This window comes from Biomphalaria glabrata, chromosome 6 (genome assembly GCF_947242115.1).
Source record: "Biomphalaria glabrata chromosome 6, xgBioGlab47.1, whole genome shotgun sequence".
In the NCBI taxonomy this organism is placed as follows: Eukaryota; Metazoa; Mollusca; class Gastropoda; family Planorbidae; genus Biomphalaria; species Biomphalaria glabrata.
The window spans coordinates 249,768-269,019 of record NC_074716.1 but is presented as its reverse complement, the minus strand read 5'-3'; the positions used below and the strand labels follow the sequence as shown (position 1 = coordinate 269,019).

At 38.2% G+C, this 19,252-nt stretch overlaps 1 pseudogene; it reads left to right on the top strand.

The window, feature by feature from the left end:
* The window catches only part of LOC106061156 (dynein axonemal heavy chain 6-like), a 146,998-nt pseudogene that overhangs the window by 58,085 nt on the left and 69,661 nt on the right, over positions 1–19,252 (top strand).

The window sequence follows — 19,252 nt, the reverse complement described above, 5'->3', positions numbered from 1 at the left end:
CATATAAAGACAACACAACAGAAAAATACACATAAATACAACAGACAACATAAAGAGTTCATTCAACGACTACACACAGGTATCTTGGTGCATTTCATGTTCCCTGATCAATGAGGGGCGGTGATAGAGTCTGACCGAGCGTGACCTCCGTGTCGAAGGCGCCGGACCGAGTGAGGTACGAACGAGTTTTTGTACCGCTCCGTTCTTGTTTTGATTGACAGCAGTCGCTCACTTCGCAGGGACCTGACGTAGTTCTGAGGGAGCGGGTGGCCGTTGTCTTCCAAGATTTTTTCGATTTTTCTTAGGCACTTTTGTTCAAAATGTGGTAATGTTGTGAGTGTAATTTTTGATGCTTTTTTAATGATGTTTTCTAGACGTCGCAACAGTTTAGATGAGGCGTTGTCTTGCCAACAAGTTATTCCGTATGTTAGCAGATTTTGTATAGTCGCGCCGTAAAAAGTCTCAAGGATCTTCTTGTTTAGTTTAAAGCTATTGAGTTTGTATCGAAAAAAAGAGTCGATGGGCTGTTTTCTTTGTCAGAGTTCCAAGGTGGTCTTCCCATGAAAGCTTGTTGTTGATGATAACGCCTAGATATTTATATGCCTTTACTTGTTCTATAGATGTAGTGTTTATTTGCAGTTCACGTATAGTTTGTTTTTTTCTTTCTAAAATCTATTAGTTCTTTAGTTTTTGTTACATTCAGTTCTAGAAAGTTGTCGGTGCACCAGTTTGTAAACTCTTCTATCGAGTTTCGATACTGAGTTTCGTCTCCTGAAATAAAACTGACTATGGCAGTATCATCAGCGAATTTCATGAGTTTAAATTGAGTCATAGATGCTTCTTATGTCATTAGTGTAAAGAGTGTATAGTACAGGAGAAAGTACACAACCTTGTGGAGCACCCGTACATAGTACTCGAGTTGGGGATTTGGTGTTGTTGACTTTAACATACTGGGCCGTTGGGTTAAAAAGTTTAGAACCCATTCTTGTAAGTAAGGGCTTACATTTAAGTTACTCAGTTTTATATCAATTGAAGAAAAATATTCAACACTGAGTTGCTTCATTTTGTCCTAGAGGTGTGTTTGACAAATTTATAGGCACTTCCGAATCCAGCGTATGTTAGATGATTTGTGGACAAAATGCACATCTCTCCAAAATACAATCGTGATAATCATTATCATTAGTTTACGAAAAGTTGAAAACGGCCCACCGTCAAAGGCTTTTGTGTTTCGAGTCACTATATTCTGAAACTATCGGTCCATTTAGGAATAAATAAATAAAAAAGACAGTAGAGGTACAAAAGGAGTAAAAGATCATGGGAATATTAATTCTGAAAAGACACGAATATAATGCTCTTTAAAAGAAAACAATATATATGCAACGCATTAAAGAATGCATGATTTCGAAAAGCAGCCTAAGCAATCCTTTATAGAATGAATTATTATCGGCAATGTCTCGCTTTGAAAGGATCCACAAATAGGTTCTCTCTCTCTCTCTCTCACTCACTCACTCACTCACACTCACTCACACACACACTCACACACACTCTCACACACACACACTCACTCACACTCACACTCACTCACACACTCACTCACTCACACACTCACTCACACACACTCTCTCACACACACTCACTCACACACACTCACACACACACTCACACACAAACACACTCACACACACACACACACTCACTCACACACTCTCACACACACACAAAACAAATGTATTTGTACCAATTAAGACAGGCAATTTCAAAATTTGAGTGAAATAGAAAATAAAACCCTTGAAATTGTGTAAGAGAGAGAGAGGGGGGGGACCTTGGTCTTGGGCTGTCTCCTCCCACATACTTTGGTCGATTAACACATGGATATATGTAAGACATATATATTTTCTGTGTTGAAGATACATCTCTAACTTGTAGAAATAACACTTGGTTTTACGAATTTTGTTTTAGATACGGAGAGCAGATTTCTCTTGGCAGATCAAAGTGGCAACTTAACAGCCCTGGAAATGGTGGGAGATTCTACCACAGCGGTTCTCAACCTTTTATGCTCAGCGACCCCTTTTTACAATCCCCCACTTAGCCGCGACTCCCCCCCTCCCCCGCACACACACAGCAATTGAAGAATAGACAATAACAATCCATTTTTTCAATGGTCTTTGGTGACCCCTGGCAAATTGTCAATCGACCCCCAAGGGTTTCGCGATGCACAGGTTGAGAACCCCTGTTCTACCACATTGAATCTCAGCTGTAGGGCAGTATATATGCACCAAAGTTACCTGTAGCGACACGATTCTATAGTTTCCAAAATAAAATGAGTACTCATTTATAAGTAACATCTTCACTTCTCTCGACTAATTAGCTCCTCTACAAAGTTGACCTTTCGTTCTTCTTGCCAGTTCTGAAATCTAATATATCAGGTCCAATCAATCAATACAAAAACTAGGCATTATAAATATATTTATTTATGACTGTGTAACGCCGAACGTTCGTAAAAGGGAAATAACTGCTTTTTGTTCGATTCCAGCTGAAGGCTGGGATTTTAAATTTCGAAATTTTCGTGTGCCTCTGAGTCCATCCAGCTCTAATGGGCACCTTACATTAGTTGGGGAAAAGTAAAGGCGGTTGGTTGTTGTGCTGGCTACACGACACCCTAGTTAACCGGAGGCCTCAGAAACAGATGACCTTTACATCATCTGCCCCATAGACTACAGGGTCTGAAAGAGGAACTTTACTATGCTTTCTCCCTAAAATAAAGCAGCAATTATACATAAAACACTGAACCATAATCTTCAAATACAAAAACAAATTTAATAAAATACTCAGAATGACACAAAGATAAATGCACATTCCTCGTCCCATATGCTAGGACAAATTTGTATAAATGCTCCTTCTTCCCTAGCGCTATTAGAGCATGGAATGGGTTGCCTAAGCTAGCCAGGATAACCAGTGACTTGGCAGAATGTAAGTCATTGGTTAATATGCATGACTGAATGCATGACGCGTAGGACGTGATCATGTTATTTGTTGAAGTAACGTCTGTATTATATAACATAAGTACCCAGGCAATCCTGCCTCTTTTGGGACCAGGTCTCCTGGTCACGTGACAATAAAATAAATAAAACAAAACAACGTGTACACACACTCGTATGTGTGGATGTGTAGCAGAACAACTGGTCAAATACAGTCCTGTCCTGACTTTGAAATGTTGACCCCAACTGACCTCTTATCCTTGGCTTAAAAACAAACAACGATTCTTAGCATACATGTAGGATGGCTGCATGGTCGCGCGCTATGCGCGCTAGACTGTTGTTCGGACTTGTCGATGGTCTCAGGTTCATACACTGCTAGCTCCCATCCCCCATCGTCCTGCGAGAGGTTAGGACTAGAATTATTTTCAATTTTGGAGGAACATCCGAAACATGTAAAACATTAATGTCAAACATGGCAGCCCCCCCCCCCCTTAAAAAAAACAATACAAATAAATTGGGAAAATGAAACGTGCTTATATCAATTTTCTTTAATTTTTCAATGAAAACTTCTATCATGGATTTTAAGCAGAGAATTTTATAAAGTTATAAATAATAAACAATTATTTAAAAAAAAGACAAACACGGAAATGAACATAAGACTCGAGTTTCAATAAAAGGAAATTTAAAGAAGATATTAGTTTAGTCATTTGATGGAGGTGAGCTTCAGAGAGAGAGGAGAAACTGGAAAGATTGCAAAATTTGTTATCATCGGGTGGCTATGCTCTTAGCTTCGTACTCTGGTTCATATGTGTTTTTATTATAAACTTATTCATTTATTGAATGAATTAGGGGCATGTCACTCAAGGTCGAGACTCTCACTCTTTCCATGTAACCATTGCGCCCAATAAGTATATATAGGCTTTTATGCAAATACAACGTACGATGTGTTAGTAAATGTGTAGAACATCGCAGAAGATCTTTTCATAGCAATGACAGAGAAGCACGTATTTATGACTTACGGCAACTCTACACATGTGCCGTTAGGTGAGTCTATAGCTCAATAAAAAAAAAGATAGGTGTTAAAGTCGTTGTTGAACCCCAATACAAGAGCTAATTACTACATTGATAGATAGGTACAAAACAAAGAAATGTAAACGATTCTATTTTAAAAAACATTAGTTGTTTATGAAATTTTAATCATATTCATAATTGCCATTACAATTTTGTTTTACAAATATTTATCGAATGTTTCTTTAGAATAAAAAATATATTACATCCTAGCCCCAAATTCTCTCATGGCGGCGGGCGACACGGACCACCTAGGTGACAGTACGAAGTTTACGCGACCAGAAACATGTTTTGCTTATTATTCTTTAATGAGCTGCTAAGGGAAACAGTAGGCCTATTCAGAATACGTTGTCTGATTTATCTGTGGCATTTTACGTCTCGATAGGTAGTGTTCACCCTTTGCCAATCCTTAATACGCGGTCACAAGTTCACAAGTTGAGCATCTGTAGTCACCAGACGCTTGAGCACTTTCACTCTTCTTTCTACCCAGTGTATAAAAACAATCTATTCACCATAGTCTAATACATCTTTTGTTCCCTTGTCTATTAACTAAGGTACCTGGCGTCTGCGCTTCTGATATTTTGTTTCGGCAATGTTTCAGCAAAAATATCACGTTGTTTTGATATGGAGAGAGACCTCTTATAAGCATTTGGATCTAAGGTCTCATCTTTTTCATCGAGATACATGTTGAAGCGTCTCTAGCTTTTGTAAAACAAACAAACTAATTTAAAAAATACTTTTAAAAAATTTACTTAGAGGAAGCACTGCACAATCACTGCTACATCTATCAAAACTGCAAGGCTTGCCTATCCATTTTCAATATAAAACAAAATTTATTACTTACCACTAATTGATAAACTAACTGGTTATTATTTTTTAATTGATTCATGTATTGTCTTCGATCAACATTACTAACAACAATTGTGCAAATGTGCCACTTGATTCGAGAATGGGAAAAGGGAGAAAATCGTAAAATAATTCTTCCAGACAGACAGACGGAGTGAGTTAATATAAATATAAGTTTTGTAAAAAGACGTTTGGCAATAGTCCTGCTGCTTCTTTTTTTCAGTGTCTACCCGTATATTTGAACACAAGGAACTAAGATATAAGTATCTAATAATAATAAGGCTTGTCTTCGAGTCCGAAGATTAGTGAGGTGTGCAGTATTTCAAGTGGCTGCGCAGCCCTAGCTGTGACCTACATATTTTGCCACATTCAAGGCAAGCATAACCATTGTCCGTAGGTGGTCGATTTAGATTTTCTTATTGTTGTCTGCGTTTTTCCTCGGCAGCGGATTTTCTTTTGGTCTCAAATGTGTATCCCGCGGCCTTCGTGAGTGACCTCCAGCTGTCTCGTTCTGAGGCGCATGCAACCAGGTGCTCTCTTCTATGTCAGCCAAGGAAAGTTGACGCCTAAGCTGGTCTTTGAAGCGTTTCCGTGGGGCGCCTCTGTTACGTAGACCACCTTTTAGCTCACCAAAAAAGACTGCCTTTGGCATACGTTCGTCTCCCATACAGGATACGTGCCCTACCCAGCGTAACTGCCGGGCCATAAGAAGTCTCTCTATACTGTCCATACAGGCGTTCGCAAGGACAGTATCTAAGTATTCTATTTATAATCATCATCATCTGTTCTTTGAATTTAGTCGTAGAGGTGCTGTGACAGCTCGCATAACAAAACCCTCCACTTTTTAAGGTCAGCAGTGGTTCTTAGCAGGATATCAAGGGAGAGGCCGGTCCATTTATTAGTATTAAAAAATATTTGAGATGCCTGTTTTTATACTTCTTTTTATTTATTTATTTTTATTGTCAATAAAATGTGGAGGGAGGTCAAAAGTTGGAACGAGGTAAAAGGTACAAGTATTTCAAGCTCAAATTTCGCAAATAAAAGTATTGCTGATGTTGCAAACTGTGTTTGCTTATTGTAATGGTAGGGATAAATGTATAGTTTTACTCTACTATGGCTTGCACGAGATAGTGAGATTGTGATCAACAGATCCACGTGAATGTGTGTAGGGAGAGATGAGATGTAGGAATTTTTAAGTTAGTTGGTGACTGGGCTCCGAGAGAGTGAGAGTACGGATATTGTCAGAGTCGCAGACTAAAGTTAGAGAGAGAGTTAGTGGAGAGTTTTGAGAGTAGAAAAGTTTTTTCCTATCGTAGATAGTCCATGTTGGACGATGTATTTTTGTTGAATGGACCTCATTCACCAATCGTAAACAAACAACATTTAGTCATGTGATCTTATTGATAAAACAACGAAAAAAACTGTCTCGTGACAACCATCATGAATTAAACATGAGATCGTAAATTATATAGAAGAGACAGAGCACCACGTGGCTAAATGTTGTTTGTTTACGATTGGTGAATGAGCTCCATTGATCTGATGATCCACAAACGTACTAGCAAACAATGTGTATAGTCAATAAAGTGTTTCATTAACTATAAAGTTCTGAGTTGTGTATCTTTGTAGAGTATGTTAATCCTCCACTATTACATAAGATGTTCCAGTCGTCAAGAGACTGAACTAGGGTTTGGAGTTTCTCGCCAGTGATCCAACCCTCTAAACGACTTTCACATCCAGCAGGGGTAACCTCCCGTGTATAGGCGGATTGTGACAGCTGGATAGCTAAGTTGATCGAGCATAGCGCTAATAACAAAAATGTCGTGGGTTTGATTACATAATGGCCTTTGTTTCACTTTTTTTGTTTGCACAATGACTAATAGGAATGTTCAGTTCATTCTGTTATTTGAACATTAAGTATGAATAAATTTTAAAAAAATATTTGTAGCTTTCTTTTGCAAAAGTTAAATTTATTCACTGTGGTGTCAGCACTGACGGATGTCACCTGGTGAGTTACCTCCGCCCCCCGCCCTAGCTAGGTCACTTGCTATGTAACTATTAATACATTAACCATTCATCTCACCATTGAATCACCCATTCCATCAATTGATAGCGTAACTTCACACCTTAAAACGACACGAGAGCATTTACATAAAGAGGTTTCAAACTTCCCATAAGTCAATAGTTATCCAACCTCAGTGCCGTGTTTAGAATTGAAAAGTCCCTGATCTATTTGAGATATGGGGTCCTTTTACGTGCCGGAGATTCTAGAGGCCTGTAAGCTGAGATTCTAGAGGCCGGTAAGCTAGGCATCACTGCCATAATTAGTATCTCCGGAATCCAGATATCCCCCATTCACTCGCCCTATGAACTAGTACAGTTCCCCTTTCAGACCTTGCGATCTATAGGGCAGATCGATGTAATGGTCATCTGTTTCTGTGGCCTACGATTAACGAGGGTGTCATGTGGCCAGCACAACGACCAACCGCCTTTACGTTTCCAAAACTAATGTCAGGTACCCTTCCCGAAATTAAGAATCCCAGTCTTTACCAGGATTTCAACCCGTGACGCCCGGTTCGGAAGCCAAGCGCTATACCACTCAGCAGGCCCCTCCGAATGAGCTCAAAAAGAAATAAACTGTTAATGTAACCGAAGATTCATTCTTCTCATGACAGTGCTGCAATTTTATCTTCTTTCACTTCCCATCATGTAAATCTAATAATGAAGATAACGGAGACATTGTTCCCACTCCAGGCCACGGATTTTTTTCACTGTCTTCTGCTTGACTGATGCATAGATATAGGGTCACATGTCACGCTCTTCATGATAAGAAATCATAAGAAATCTATCTTCTGCGTTTATCAAAGTATTTTAGTAGGCCTTAAAAAGGGAGAGGGGGGGGGGGCGAATTTCTTGATTTTACGTCTAAACGTTACAAAAGCGTTTGTTTCCCTCTCTTTTTATTATTCATCCTGTTTGGTTAAAACAAATGTTCGAAGGTCTTGGCCGCTTTAGTTTTTGGAATGTTCCAGTTTCAACTGAACATTTCAAACATTGTAAATTTTGGTGTTTTATGTGTAAGTCACCTGCTGCCAGGTGCTCTCTTCTATGTCATTTAAAGCAAGCTGACCTTTAAAGCGTTTCGGGGAAAAAAAAAGGGGGAGGGGGGTTATTTCGACCACCTTTCAGCTCACTAAAAAAATATTGCCTTTGGCATATGGTAGTTGTCACAGCTTTCCTATTATATAACTCTATCTACTTATTACTCGATAGAATCTACCATAGATCTCGCTACGTTTCTATGTGTCCCTGGTTCAGATGTAGTTAACGAAATAAAACAATTAAATCACTAGATCAAATGCATAAACTTTAATGATCTTTACGGCATATCACACAAGCTGGGCTCTGTCTAATCACCCTCTGAGAACAAACACACTTCCGGTCAATCGCGCAGAGTGTAAAAATAGATTAGAATTACATACATACACACATTCAGCCGTGACATCTCGCCCCTCCTAAAATTATAATCGATTTTTACAAAGATTACTAAATATAACGATTATAAAACAAATAGTAAACATTACACCACAATACAACAAAAATGTTCGTTCGATAGGCCACAAAGGCTCTGAATATGCCACACAGGCGGTTATGAAGTCATTCAGACTTAAACATAGTCACAAAGATTTCAATGTAGTCACACAGACTTCAATGTAATAGGCACACAGTCTATATTTAAGACACACAGTCTTAGTATAAGAACCACAGTCTTAGAAGATAAAGACACACAGTCTTAGAAGATAAAGAGACACAGTCTTAGAAGATGAAGACACACAGTCTTAGTTGATGACACACAGTCTTAGTTGATGACACACAGTCTTTGATCAGGCAACACATGCTTGTAAGAAGCCACGTAGGCTTATATTCATGATAAGCGTGACAGAATGTCCGCTACCACGTTTCCTTTACCTGGAATATGCTGCACTTCGAACTGAAAGTCCTGAAGCATCAGGGCCCAGCGAGTTACCCTGGAATTCACCGACTTACTTGTGTTTAAACAACGTAAGGGTGCGTGATCTGTGCGGAGTACGAATGTTCTGCCTAACAGGTACCTGGCCAACTTGGTTACTGCCCAAACAACTGCCAAGCACTCTCTTTTTACGGTGCTGTATCGTTGTTCTGCTGAAGACAACTTTCTACTGACGTACATAACGGGATGTAGAATGCCCTGTGATTCCTGTGCTAGGCATCCCCCGATAGCAACAGCAGATGCATCAGTAGCTAGTATGAATTCCTTCTGACATTCAGGTAGACGCAGGATCGGTTCCTCAGCAAACGCCTTCTTTATCTTCTTATCTTCTGCAGCGATATTTCACAGTCATGTGACCATCTGATCACATTGGGTGTTCCCTTTCTGGTCAGGTTTGTGAGTGGCTCAGTCATCTCCGCAAAATCTGCTATAAATCTTCGATAGAAGTTGCAGAGTCCTAATAAACTACGGACCTGTCTCTTGGTTGTTGGCTGACGAAGATTCATAATCCGTTGTCGTAGTTCAGGTTGCGGTTTCAGTGAGTGTCCTCCAATTACATATCCTAGAAAGGAAATGTTCTTGCAACCAATCTCCACTTTAGATAGTCTCACGGTTAAACCATTTCTCCTCAATGTATCTAGAACCATTTCTAGATGTTGTAGGTGATCTGACCAAGTAATGTCATGAATACAGATGTCGTCTAGGTAGCACAGTACATGGGGTAGATTATTGCAATACCTTTCTCATCATTCTGCTGAACATTGCTGGTGCGTTGACTAGCCTGAAACTCATGACATTAAATTGAAATAAACCAAAAGGACTACTAAACGCTGTAAGTGGTTTAGCTTTATCTACCAAAGGTATCTGCCAATACCCACGGGTCAGGTCTAGCTTTGTAAAAAATGCTGCGTCTGCCATTTGAGGTAACAAGTCTTCAGGATTGGGTAATGGTTCCGAATCAAGCACAGTAACTTTGTTAAGCTTCCTGTAGTCAACACATATTCTTACTGCGCCTGATTTTTTCCTAACTACCACCATAGGTGCTGTGTAAGGTGCCTCTGTTGGTGATATAATGTCTAATTTCAGCATCAACTGAATCTCTTCTTCCACTTCCTTCATATACCCTAAAGGTACTGGATACGGTTTCTGTTTCACCGGTTCAGAGTCTTTGAGAATGATGTCGTGTTACTGCGCCTGATTTTTTCCTAACTACCACCATAGGTGCTGTGTAAGGTGCCTCTGTTGGTGATATAATGTCTAATTTGATGTCGTGTTACTGCGCCTGATTTTTTCCTAACTACCACCATAGGTGCTGTGTAAGGTGCCTCTGTTGGTGATATAATGTCTAATTTCAGCATCAACTGAATCTCTTCTTCCACTTCCTTCATATACCCTAAAGGTACTGGATACGGTTTCTGTTTCACCGGTTCAGAGTCTTTGAGAATGATGTCGTGTTTAATTGCTGCAGTTCTCCCTGGTACATCCGTCAATATACCATCATATCTAGAAAGTACTTCCTTCACTTGCTTATTCCTCTAAATCTTTCTTAGAAAAGTGGATACAAGCTTGCAGTGCCTTTCCCTGTGACAATGTGTATAGATGACTTCCCCACTGAGTTTTAGGTCTTTCTGTAGCTTGAGCATGTACTTCAAATCTCGCCAAATATGCATCCATTTGATCCACGTTCTCATTAAAAGGTGGCAACTTTGGTTTCCATACAGGTTTTATATGCTCTTTAAGTTCTCCTTTCGTCTCCCTAAGCTCCAACTCTCTTACTCTCAATTTGTGTATTTCTACATCAGCTTCTTTCTCTTTAGCTCTCACTTTCCTCTCTTTAGCTCTTTCATCTCGATCTTTGTCTTCTCTTCTTTTTTTTTCTACCCACTTTTGTAAAGCGGTTCCAGTCAATCCCATCTCTTTTCCAGCGGCTATTATCTGTAATAATTTGTCTGCCATTCTTGTTTATGTGTGTAGCATCAAATATAAACAAAACAAATTATTTTATCACTGTGTCTGACCTAGTTTCGTCTCGGCTGATTGACTTAGTTTTTTTCTTCCGCCGTTGCACGTGAGCGCACACACTTCACGGCCTTCTTGGTCCTTGACCTTTTCACAATGGCAAACCGCAGTTCTGCCTGTCTTCCAAGACTAAGTCAAGTAACTAGATAAACGAGCCTCCAAAATATGTCACAGCTTTCCTATTATATAACTATCTACTTATAACTCGATAGAATCTACCTTAAGTCTCGATACGTCTCTATGTGTCCCTGGTTCAGCTGTAGTTAACGAAATAAAACAATTAAATCACTAGATCAAATACATAAACTTTAATGATCTTTACGGCATATCACACAAGCTGGGCTCTGTCTAATCACCCTCTGAGAACAAACACACTTCCGGTCAATCTATATTTAATCATGTTTATTTAGGCAACCGTTTACCGGGTAGCCAACTAAAGAGACTTCATTTTAGGGGTGTGACTGGGTGATAGTGTAAAACAGTGATGCCCAAAATACGGCCCTCGGGCCAGATCCGGCTCGCAACGTCGTTCCATCCGGCCCGCCGAAACGTCAGCACAGAGCTTAGAAAATCTTCCCCCTTCCGAAAATAAAAGATGAAAATGTATTTTTCCCCATGTTAGGACAGTCACGCTTTCATAGATAGATTGGTACCATGACCTTTTAAACTTCAATTTGAAATCTTCCTGGAAAAGTGAACGACCTTTACTTTTTTTTTTAGGAACATGATAGTGAGTCAACATATTTGTTTGATAAGATACTGTGGATGTTTTAAAAAACAAAAACATAATGAAACAGGCATATCTGGTACCGCTTAACTCTTGGTATTTACGGTATAAGCAGCAATATTGCAATAATAGAGGAGTTAATAGCTATAAGGAGGATGCATGGGACCATCACGCAAAGATCTGTTCAAAAAGGTTTCAACCATCATAAAGGATATTTTTCTTGGGAGAAAGTTATGAGAGTGACTTCTGATGGCGCCAGAAGTATCTTATCTTATATAATACAGACGTTACTTCAAAAAAGAAGATGATTACGTCCTACGCGTCATGCATTTAGTCATGCATATTAACCAATGACTTAAATTAAAAGTATGGTTGGATTCCACTGTGGACTGGAAGCAAGAGTTATTAGAAAGGTTGTCGAGTCAAATGGAACCAAGTGTCTGCAGCTTCATTGCTTTATTCACCAACTAAACCTCTGTGACAAGGGTTTAAACCTGGAGCATATGATGAGGTACTAAAACGTTTTTTTTTTTAAAATCAATATTTGAGACAGAGCATTCAAAGCAAGTATCTCAACTGAACTACCACACAAAGTTGTGGGATTTGGCTATTTGATGAGACATTACATCACATCGGAATGAACTCAATATCAAACTAAAATTTGATTTCTCTTAGCATGTCTTATGCTGACATAAGCGCTTTCGAACAACATTGCAGCTCTTCATTCAGCATGGGAAGGGGTGCATCTTTTCAAGTTCTAGCCTGTATCGCTCTACAAAAATACAAGCAGCTTAATATGTCTATCCCAAAAAGATCAAAAAACGATCTAATTTCTGAGGCCAATGAAGGATTATTCACTGAAAGATTTATCGATTTTGACATTTTTTAAAGAATGAAATAAGTCTTTTCGAAAATCCATTAGCGGCTGATGTGTCAAGAGCCCTGTCATCCCTGTAACTGGAACTGATTGACTTACAAAGCCAGACATCACTTCTTGATACATTTCTAACCATGCAGACAATTGATTTCTACTCCGTGGTGCCTGCAGAAACTTGTCTAAATCCCCCGAAACAAGAGTTAAGGATGATCACCTTGTTTACAAGCACAAACTTTTTCAGTGATGAAACAGGCGAAACCAATATTAAATCATCGTATCACGGACGAGAGTCTGGATTCAGTGCTCTGACTTTGTGTCTCATCTATGCAGCTGGATATTCAGAAGTATGTTTTCGAATAAATTTCTAACAAGCAATTAATGTGTGAATAATTACATAAGAATGATTTCAAGTCAATTTTCTTTCTTTCTTTTTTATTTGATCATTTTGGTGGTGTGGCCCGCGACACGAGTGTTAAAAATTAAAATGGCCCACGGACCGAATTAGGTTGGGCATCACTGGTCTAAAATGTGAAAATGTCCGGCTTTCAATTGTTGTATACTACAAAGCCAAATTATAACGCCATCTAAATCAATCCTTTACATCTTCTTCTTTAATCACTTAAACTCACTCACTAATGATGAATTGAATGGGAGATGGGTTTTGAATTATAATCATTTGTGTGACCAGAAATACACAAATCATTTAGAGAACAGAAATATTGCATTCTACGTGGATTCTTAGAACGCTCCTACGTCCACCTAATCTAATCCTAATTCTAACTCTAATTTAGCCGGACATCTTTTAAACAAATATCCATATAATAAAGTACCGAAATCAGTCTCAAGTCTTACGTAACAATCTCTTGTTTACTTCTACTCTAATGAACTGGGTTGCTATAAGAATACTTCTTATCTGATGTTTATAAATTACATGTTTCTCAAAAAGATAATTACGTCCTAATTGAATACATTTGTTAATCTAGTCACGCGTGTTAATTGGGAACTTAAACTCTCAGGTTTTTTGGTTTTCCTGGCTGATTCAGGCAATCTGTTTTATGCTCTAATGGCACTATGGAGAAGAAGTACTTGCAAAAATGTGTTCTAGTATAAAGGATAAGAAATGTACCTTTATCGTTGTGTCTGAGTTTCTTTTTTATTGAGTTGTATTTTTGCATTTGTAAGTTATGGTTCAATGTATTATTGCTACTTTATTGTTATTCTTCTGTGCTAAAGTGTCTATAAATTGCGTGATTTGACTATTGGCGTTACTCTAGTCAGATCTGAATATTTGTTTGCTATAAATCTCGAGGCCGCGTCTGTTCGAATGTCTTCATGTTTTCTTCAGTTGAAGGTTTGCAAAATGTTTTACGTTCGTATGTTCTTTCAGATTTGAAGATAATTTTATCCGAGCTCAAACATCGAGCAGGTCAACGCAGGATGGCAGTGGGCAGGGTATAAACCAAGGACCAATGAGACCTTTCGAATGACATTCGAGTGTGCATACCACACGCCCAGGCAGCCAACCCAAACAAAGGACGCATATTGAGATATTCTAATATTCACATATACTGATGTCACATAAATTAAATACCCGATTTGAAATTCTGAACTCGGAATAAGAAAAAGGGAAAACATAACATAATCTGAATATTCTGAATGAACTTGTTTGACATCTTGATTAAGTTGGCAGCTTTGAAGGACGTGGTCAGCATTCTCTAGATTAGTGTTTCCGAAACTGTGTTCCGCAGAACTGTAGGGTTCCGCGAGGCCTGAATAGGTGTTCCGCGGACTACTAGAATAATTAACTAGTAGGCCTGTTGTTACGGCGCCTTCGATATATCACGAAAGTCACGGTTGTTACCGGTCGTTGACTTGTAGCGCCAGACTGCTGGAAGACAACTAAACCGTTGTTAGGCGTAATGCATCTTAACTTAAAAACTTCAAATAACTTGAATAACTTCCTTTTATGAACAAACTAAATAACATTTTAATTATAATATAAACAAAATCAACTTGTGATTAATGTTTGTTTGTAAAATGTTTTACATGTTTCGGATGTTCCTTCAGAGTTGAAGATAGTCTACTTCCTAGTCCAAACCTCCCGCAGGACGACGGGGGATGGGAGCGGGCAGGATTTGAACCCTCGACCATCGATAAATCCGAACGATAGTCCAGCTGTTTTGTTGATCTTCATTCTGGAGAAAAACTGTTCGCAAACGTACGTACTCCCAAACATCGCTAGAATTCTAGCAGCTGCGCAGAATAAGTTTGGAAGCTTCTCTCTGGGAAGAAACTGGTAGAAAATCTGGAACGCGTATTTTTGCTTCAGAACAGTGTCACACTGCAGGTCCAGTAGATCCATCTGGACTTCCTCTGGAACGTTTTTCACGTCAACTGCGATACAGCAACTCTCTGTATTCCGTTTCTAAATCAGCTAGAAATTACACAAACTGTCTGTGGTTGAGACCCCGTGCACGTATGAAGTTCACCGTCTTTACGACAACATCCATCACGTTCTTCATTCGTAGACTTTTGCCACAGAGTGCTTCTTGGTGCTGAATGCAATGTATGGCTGCAAAAGGTCCCGCCAAGGTGAGCTGATTCCGTTTCTCTACAATTAATCCAACAACACCAACCTTCTCTGAACACATTGCTGGTGCACCGTCCGTAGCCACTGAAACAAGTTTTTCTCACGGTAGCCCACAGCTGTCAATACAAGCTTCCAAATCTTGAAACACGTCTCGTCCAGTCGTCTTTCCTTTCATGGGTAGTAAGTCCAATAGCTCTTCAACAATGTTCAAGTTTTCGTCGACCCCACGAATAAATACAGCACAGTATGCGGTGTCTGTTACACCAGTAGACTCGTCCAGTGCAATGGAATATGCTACAAAGTCTTTTGCAGCGGCAATCAGTTGCTGTTGAACATTTGTCGCTGACTCGCTAGCGGCCAGCGGTTAGAATCAGGCCACCGTTCACCCAGTTTCTTCTGAAAGCCTAAGCGGTCGGTGGGCGACAGTGACACCTCATTTACTGATTTGTGGAGTTGTAAATCATTTCACGGCTGATATGTGGTCATTGTAAATTTTATCTATTTTTTTTTTAATTTACGGAAGTGTCCGCGGGCCACGTGTTTGAGACCCCTGCTTTAAGGAAACAGTTTGTGAAACACTGTTCTAGTGACACACGTTTAGTTGCTCATGCTATAGCGCCGACTTTTATCTAGGTTTGCTCTCAGTGGACAGTGACTTGAAATACCCTCCCGTCTAAAAAATTAGTATATGAAAAAGAAAATATTAAAAAATACTTTTAGAAAAAAACTGTACAAACTTTTTACCAGACAGACAGAGAGAGTTGATATACGCTTAGTAAAAAAAAAATGTGTGGCCGCCTGTTCGAGTGATTTGCGTTTTAATGCTAGTCGTCAATGACGTCATCCCCTGACGTCACGCATGAGGTTTGGTCTGGAATGAATTATCTTCATTTCAAAATAAGTGTACGAAACTTGAAAAAACAAAACTTTAAATTGGGAGATCACTTACACAATCAACCTGTCTTTACACAGCTTAGATCAACTCACTCTGTCTGGTCTAAAGTTTTAACACGTTATTTCTCTCATACCCATTCTTGGATCCTGCTTAAATTTTGCACAATTATTCCTCGGTGAAGTAAATACATGAATCGATAACAAAAAAAATTAACCAATTAATCAATTTTTAAGTACTGGTAATTAAATATTTTGTTTAATGCCAACAAAGGAAATTAATCATTTAACAGTCACAGATATGCTAAATATGTAATGTAGGGTTTCGTCCCCATAGATAATTGTACACGTTATTTCTCCCACATCTATTTTCGGATCAAGTTGAAACTTTAAACATTAATTTTTTTTGTACCTAAAAAAAACATGAATCAATTAAAAGTTAACCAATTTGCCAATGGACCTCATTCACCAATTGTAAACAAACAACATTTAGTCACGTGATTTTATTGATAAAACAACGGAAAAAACTTTCACGTGGCAACCAACATGAATTAAACACGAGATCGTTAATTATATAGAAGAGATAGAAAACCACGTGGCTAAATGTTGTTTGTTTACGATTCGTGAATGAGGTCCATTATATATTGGTTATCAATTATTTTGATATGGAAAAATTAAAATAGCTTCTACAATATTGAAATTTATTGTTGCGAAGGTGGAGTTCTTCCTCCTATAAAAGTTTTTTTTTTAAAGTATTTCTATATTTTGCCTTTTTCTTGTTCCTATTCGTGTCCAGATTGTGTATCCAGTACTTCTGAAAGACCTTTTTGTTCCAGGTTATTTGCATTGCTGGATAGGAGTAAGATCATTCAAAAATCTATTCAGAAAAGCAACAAGTACACTACAAACTTAAATTCCTGTTTTTTTTTTATTTTTTAAATTAGCTATCACAATGGCTTGTTCAATTAAATGAATCATCTGAACATGTTAAGAGGTGGGGAAGTTAACAACGTACACACATTCTACATTCGTAAAATGTTTTATATGTTTCGTATGTTCCTTCAGGAGTTGAAGATAATTAATTGCTAGTCCAAACCTCCCGCAGGACGACGGGGGATGGGAGCGGGCAGGGTTTGAATCCGGGACCCTCGATGAATCTGAACGACAGTCCAGCGTGCAAACCGCACGACCAGGCAGCCATCCTCGACCAGGCAGCCATTCAAACAATGAATGACAATTGATCTATATTTGTTTTGATAGTATTCCTTCTTATTTAGATCGATCTAAAATTACTTAATTCGAGATCATCTAAAATTTAGAGTATTTAAAGTTTAAAAAAGAAAAAGCGAAGACCAGAAAGTGAGGACTTAAAATTATAAATGATGGCTCCCCATGTCTTAGAAGACAATGGATGCTCCCATTAGATCTATAAAAAAAGATGACTTCCGCAACACGTTTTTATTATTGACGTCTGAAACTAACATGACTAGCTAGCTCTATTGACTATTAGACTTTAATTTACAGTCTGGTATATAGACGCTAGATATTTCATCACGGTAATCTAGATCTTTATAGTTACTAGATCTAGAATCTACTCTAGTATTTTCTGAATTATTCATAAATTTCATACGATGGCGATGAAGACCACAGCCCAGGTACACTCACTCAGCCGCGAGTGGTACAGTGTAACTTTAAGTTAGTGTAACTGTAATGAGTGTAAGTTCAATATAAGTTCAAAAGTTGTAAGTTACTATAGTAGTTTATGCTATTCGGACACCTATAGGCCCAAATTTGAAAGTTTAACTCTGACAGCGCATTATTTTACAATGATTTGACATAGAAAAGAAAATGACGTATATCAAAATCTTCTTTACTTAAAGACCAACTGAAGAGGTTTTGGGGTCAATCACAGAAACCGTTTTAATACTTGTTTTCTGTAATATAATGCTTTAAAAAACGTGTATGCAAAATATTTTCTATAACTTTTCAGACGTTAACGAGATATTAGCATTTTAATGTGGGTTTTAGGGACACTAAAAAGTCTTAGTCTCGTAGCCATTCGAGATGTCTTTCTCCCTCACTACACTGGTCCGTGACGTCATAGTTTGGAAACTAGGTCACGCTACTAAATTTAGAGGTAAGCGAATTAATGTTCGCCGGATTAGCCTAGATCCAATCAAGCGTACTAGTATCGAGTTTTAGTCCACCGTACAACGTGGATCAGTCTACTATACCTCTTGTTACAGTCCACGTGTGGTTTTGTATGACTATGAGTGTAAGCTAATCACAATTAGCAAGCCGGTTTAACTTAGATCCATTCATGCGTACCCAGTATTTGACCACAACACAGTGTTTCTGTCCACCATATCGTGCAGTACAGTTGCAATTTTTTTTTATCACCAATTCTTTCAATTACCGGTATTTTTTGTTCTGATAACGATGATAGTAAAATAGATCTATATGCTAGAAACTATGGTTGCAGAAACAGCTCCTTGACTAATGGAATTCACTTATTCAAATGGCCTTGGAATGATAATGTGTAATTGTGTGTAGAGATGGGGTGGGGAGAAACAAGTCAAAGCTAGATAGTTACTTACACACTAAGTACAAATTCAGCTTCCTTAACTTATATGATCTAAAAATTTATGAGTAATCCCCATATTGGAAGCAGTTAGCTCAATGAAAAGCTGATAGCAATGAAGAGCTCAATTTGTTTTTCCTAATGCTGTTATAAAGCAGAATTGCTAACTAATAGTTCACTTTTACTTTTTCTTATATTAACATATTTTCAAAGTAATAATAATAATAATAATAATAATCTTTATTGTCCAAACAAAAAACATTATAACTATTAGAATATTATCAGAATACTTTAATTTAAATAAGATAATAAGAGCAGAAACAGCTGAGGTAATATATTTGATCAGTTAGGTTCAAGCTATTAAATATTTCAAGTTCTAATATTAAATTATTTATCTGGCTAAATAACTTTTGGGTGCTAAATTTTCTTTAAAATATCTTTGTAAACAGTGTCTTACTGGAAATATTTACATTTCATTAACTAATTTATAAATATAAACAAACTATGCATTCCGCATTTGTAATAATTTAATTTTTTTTCATCGTCTGCGTCTGTCTTTAGCAAGCTCGTCAGAGCTTTTCAGCTGTTTCTTTCAAAGACAATCTGCTTTCCTATATGCCATAGAAACCACTGGTTTGTCTGTATAAT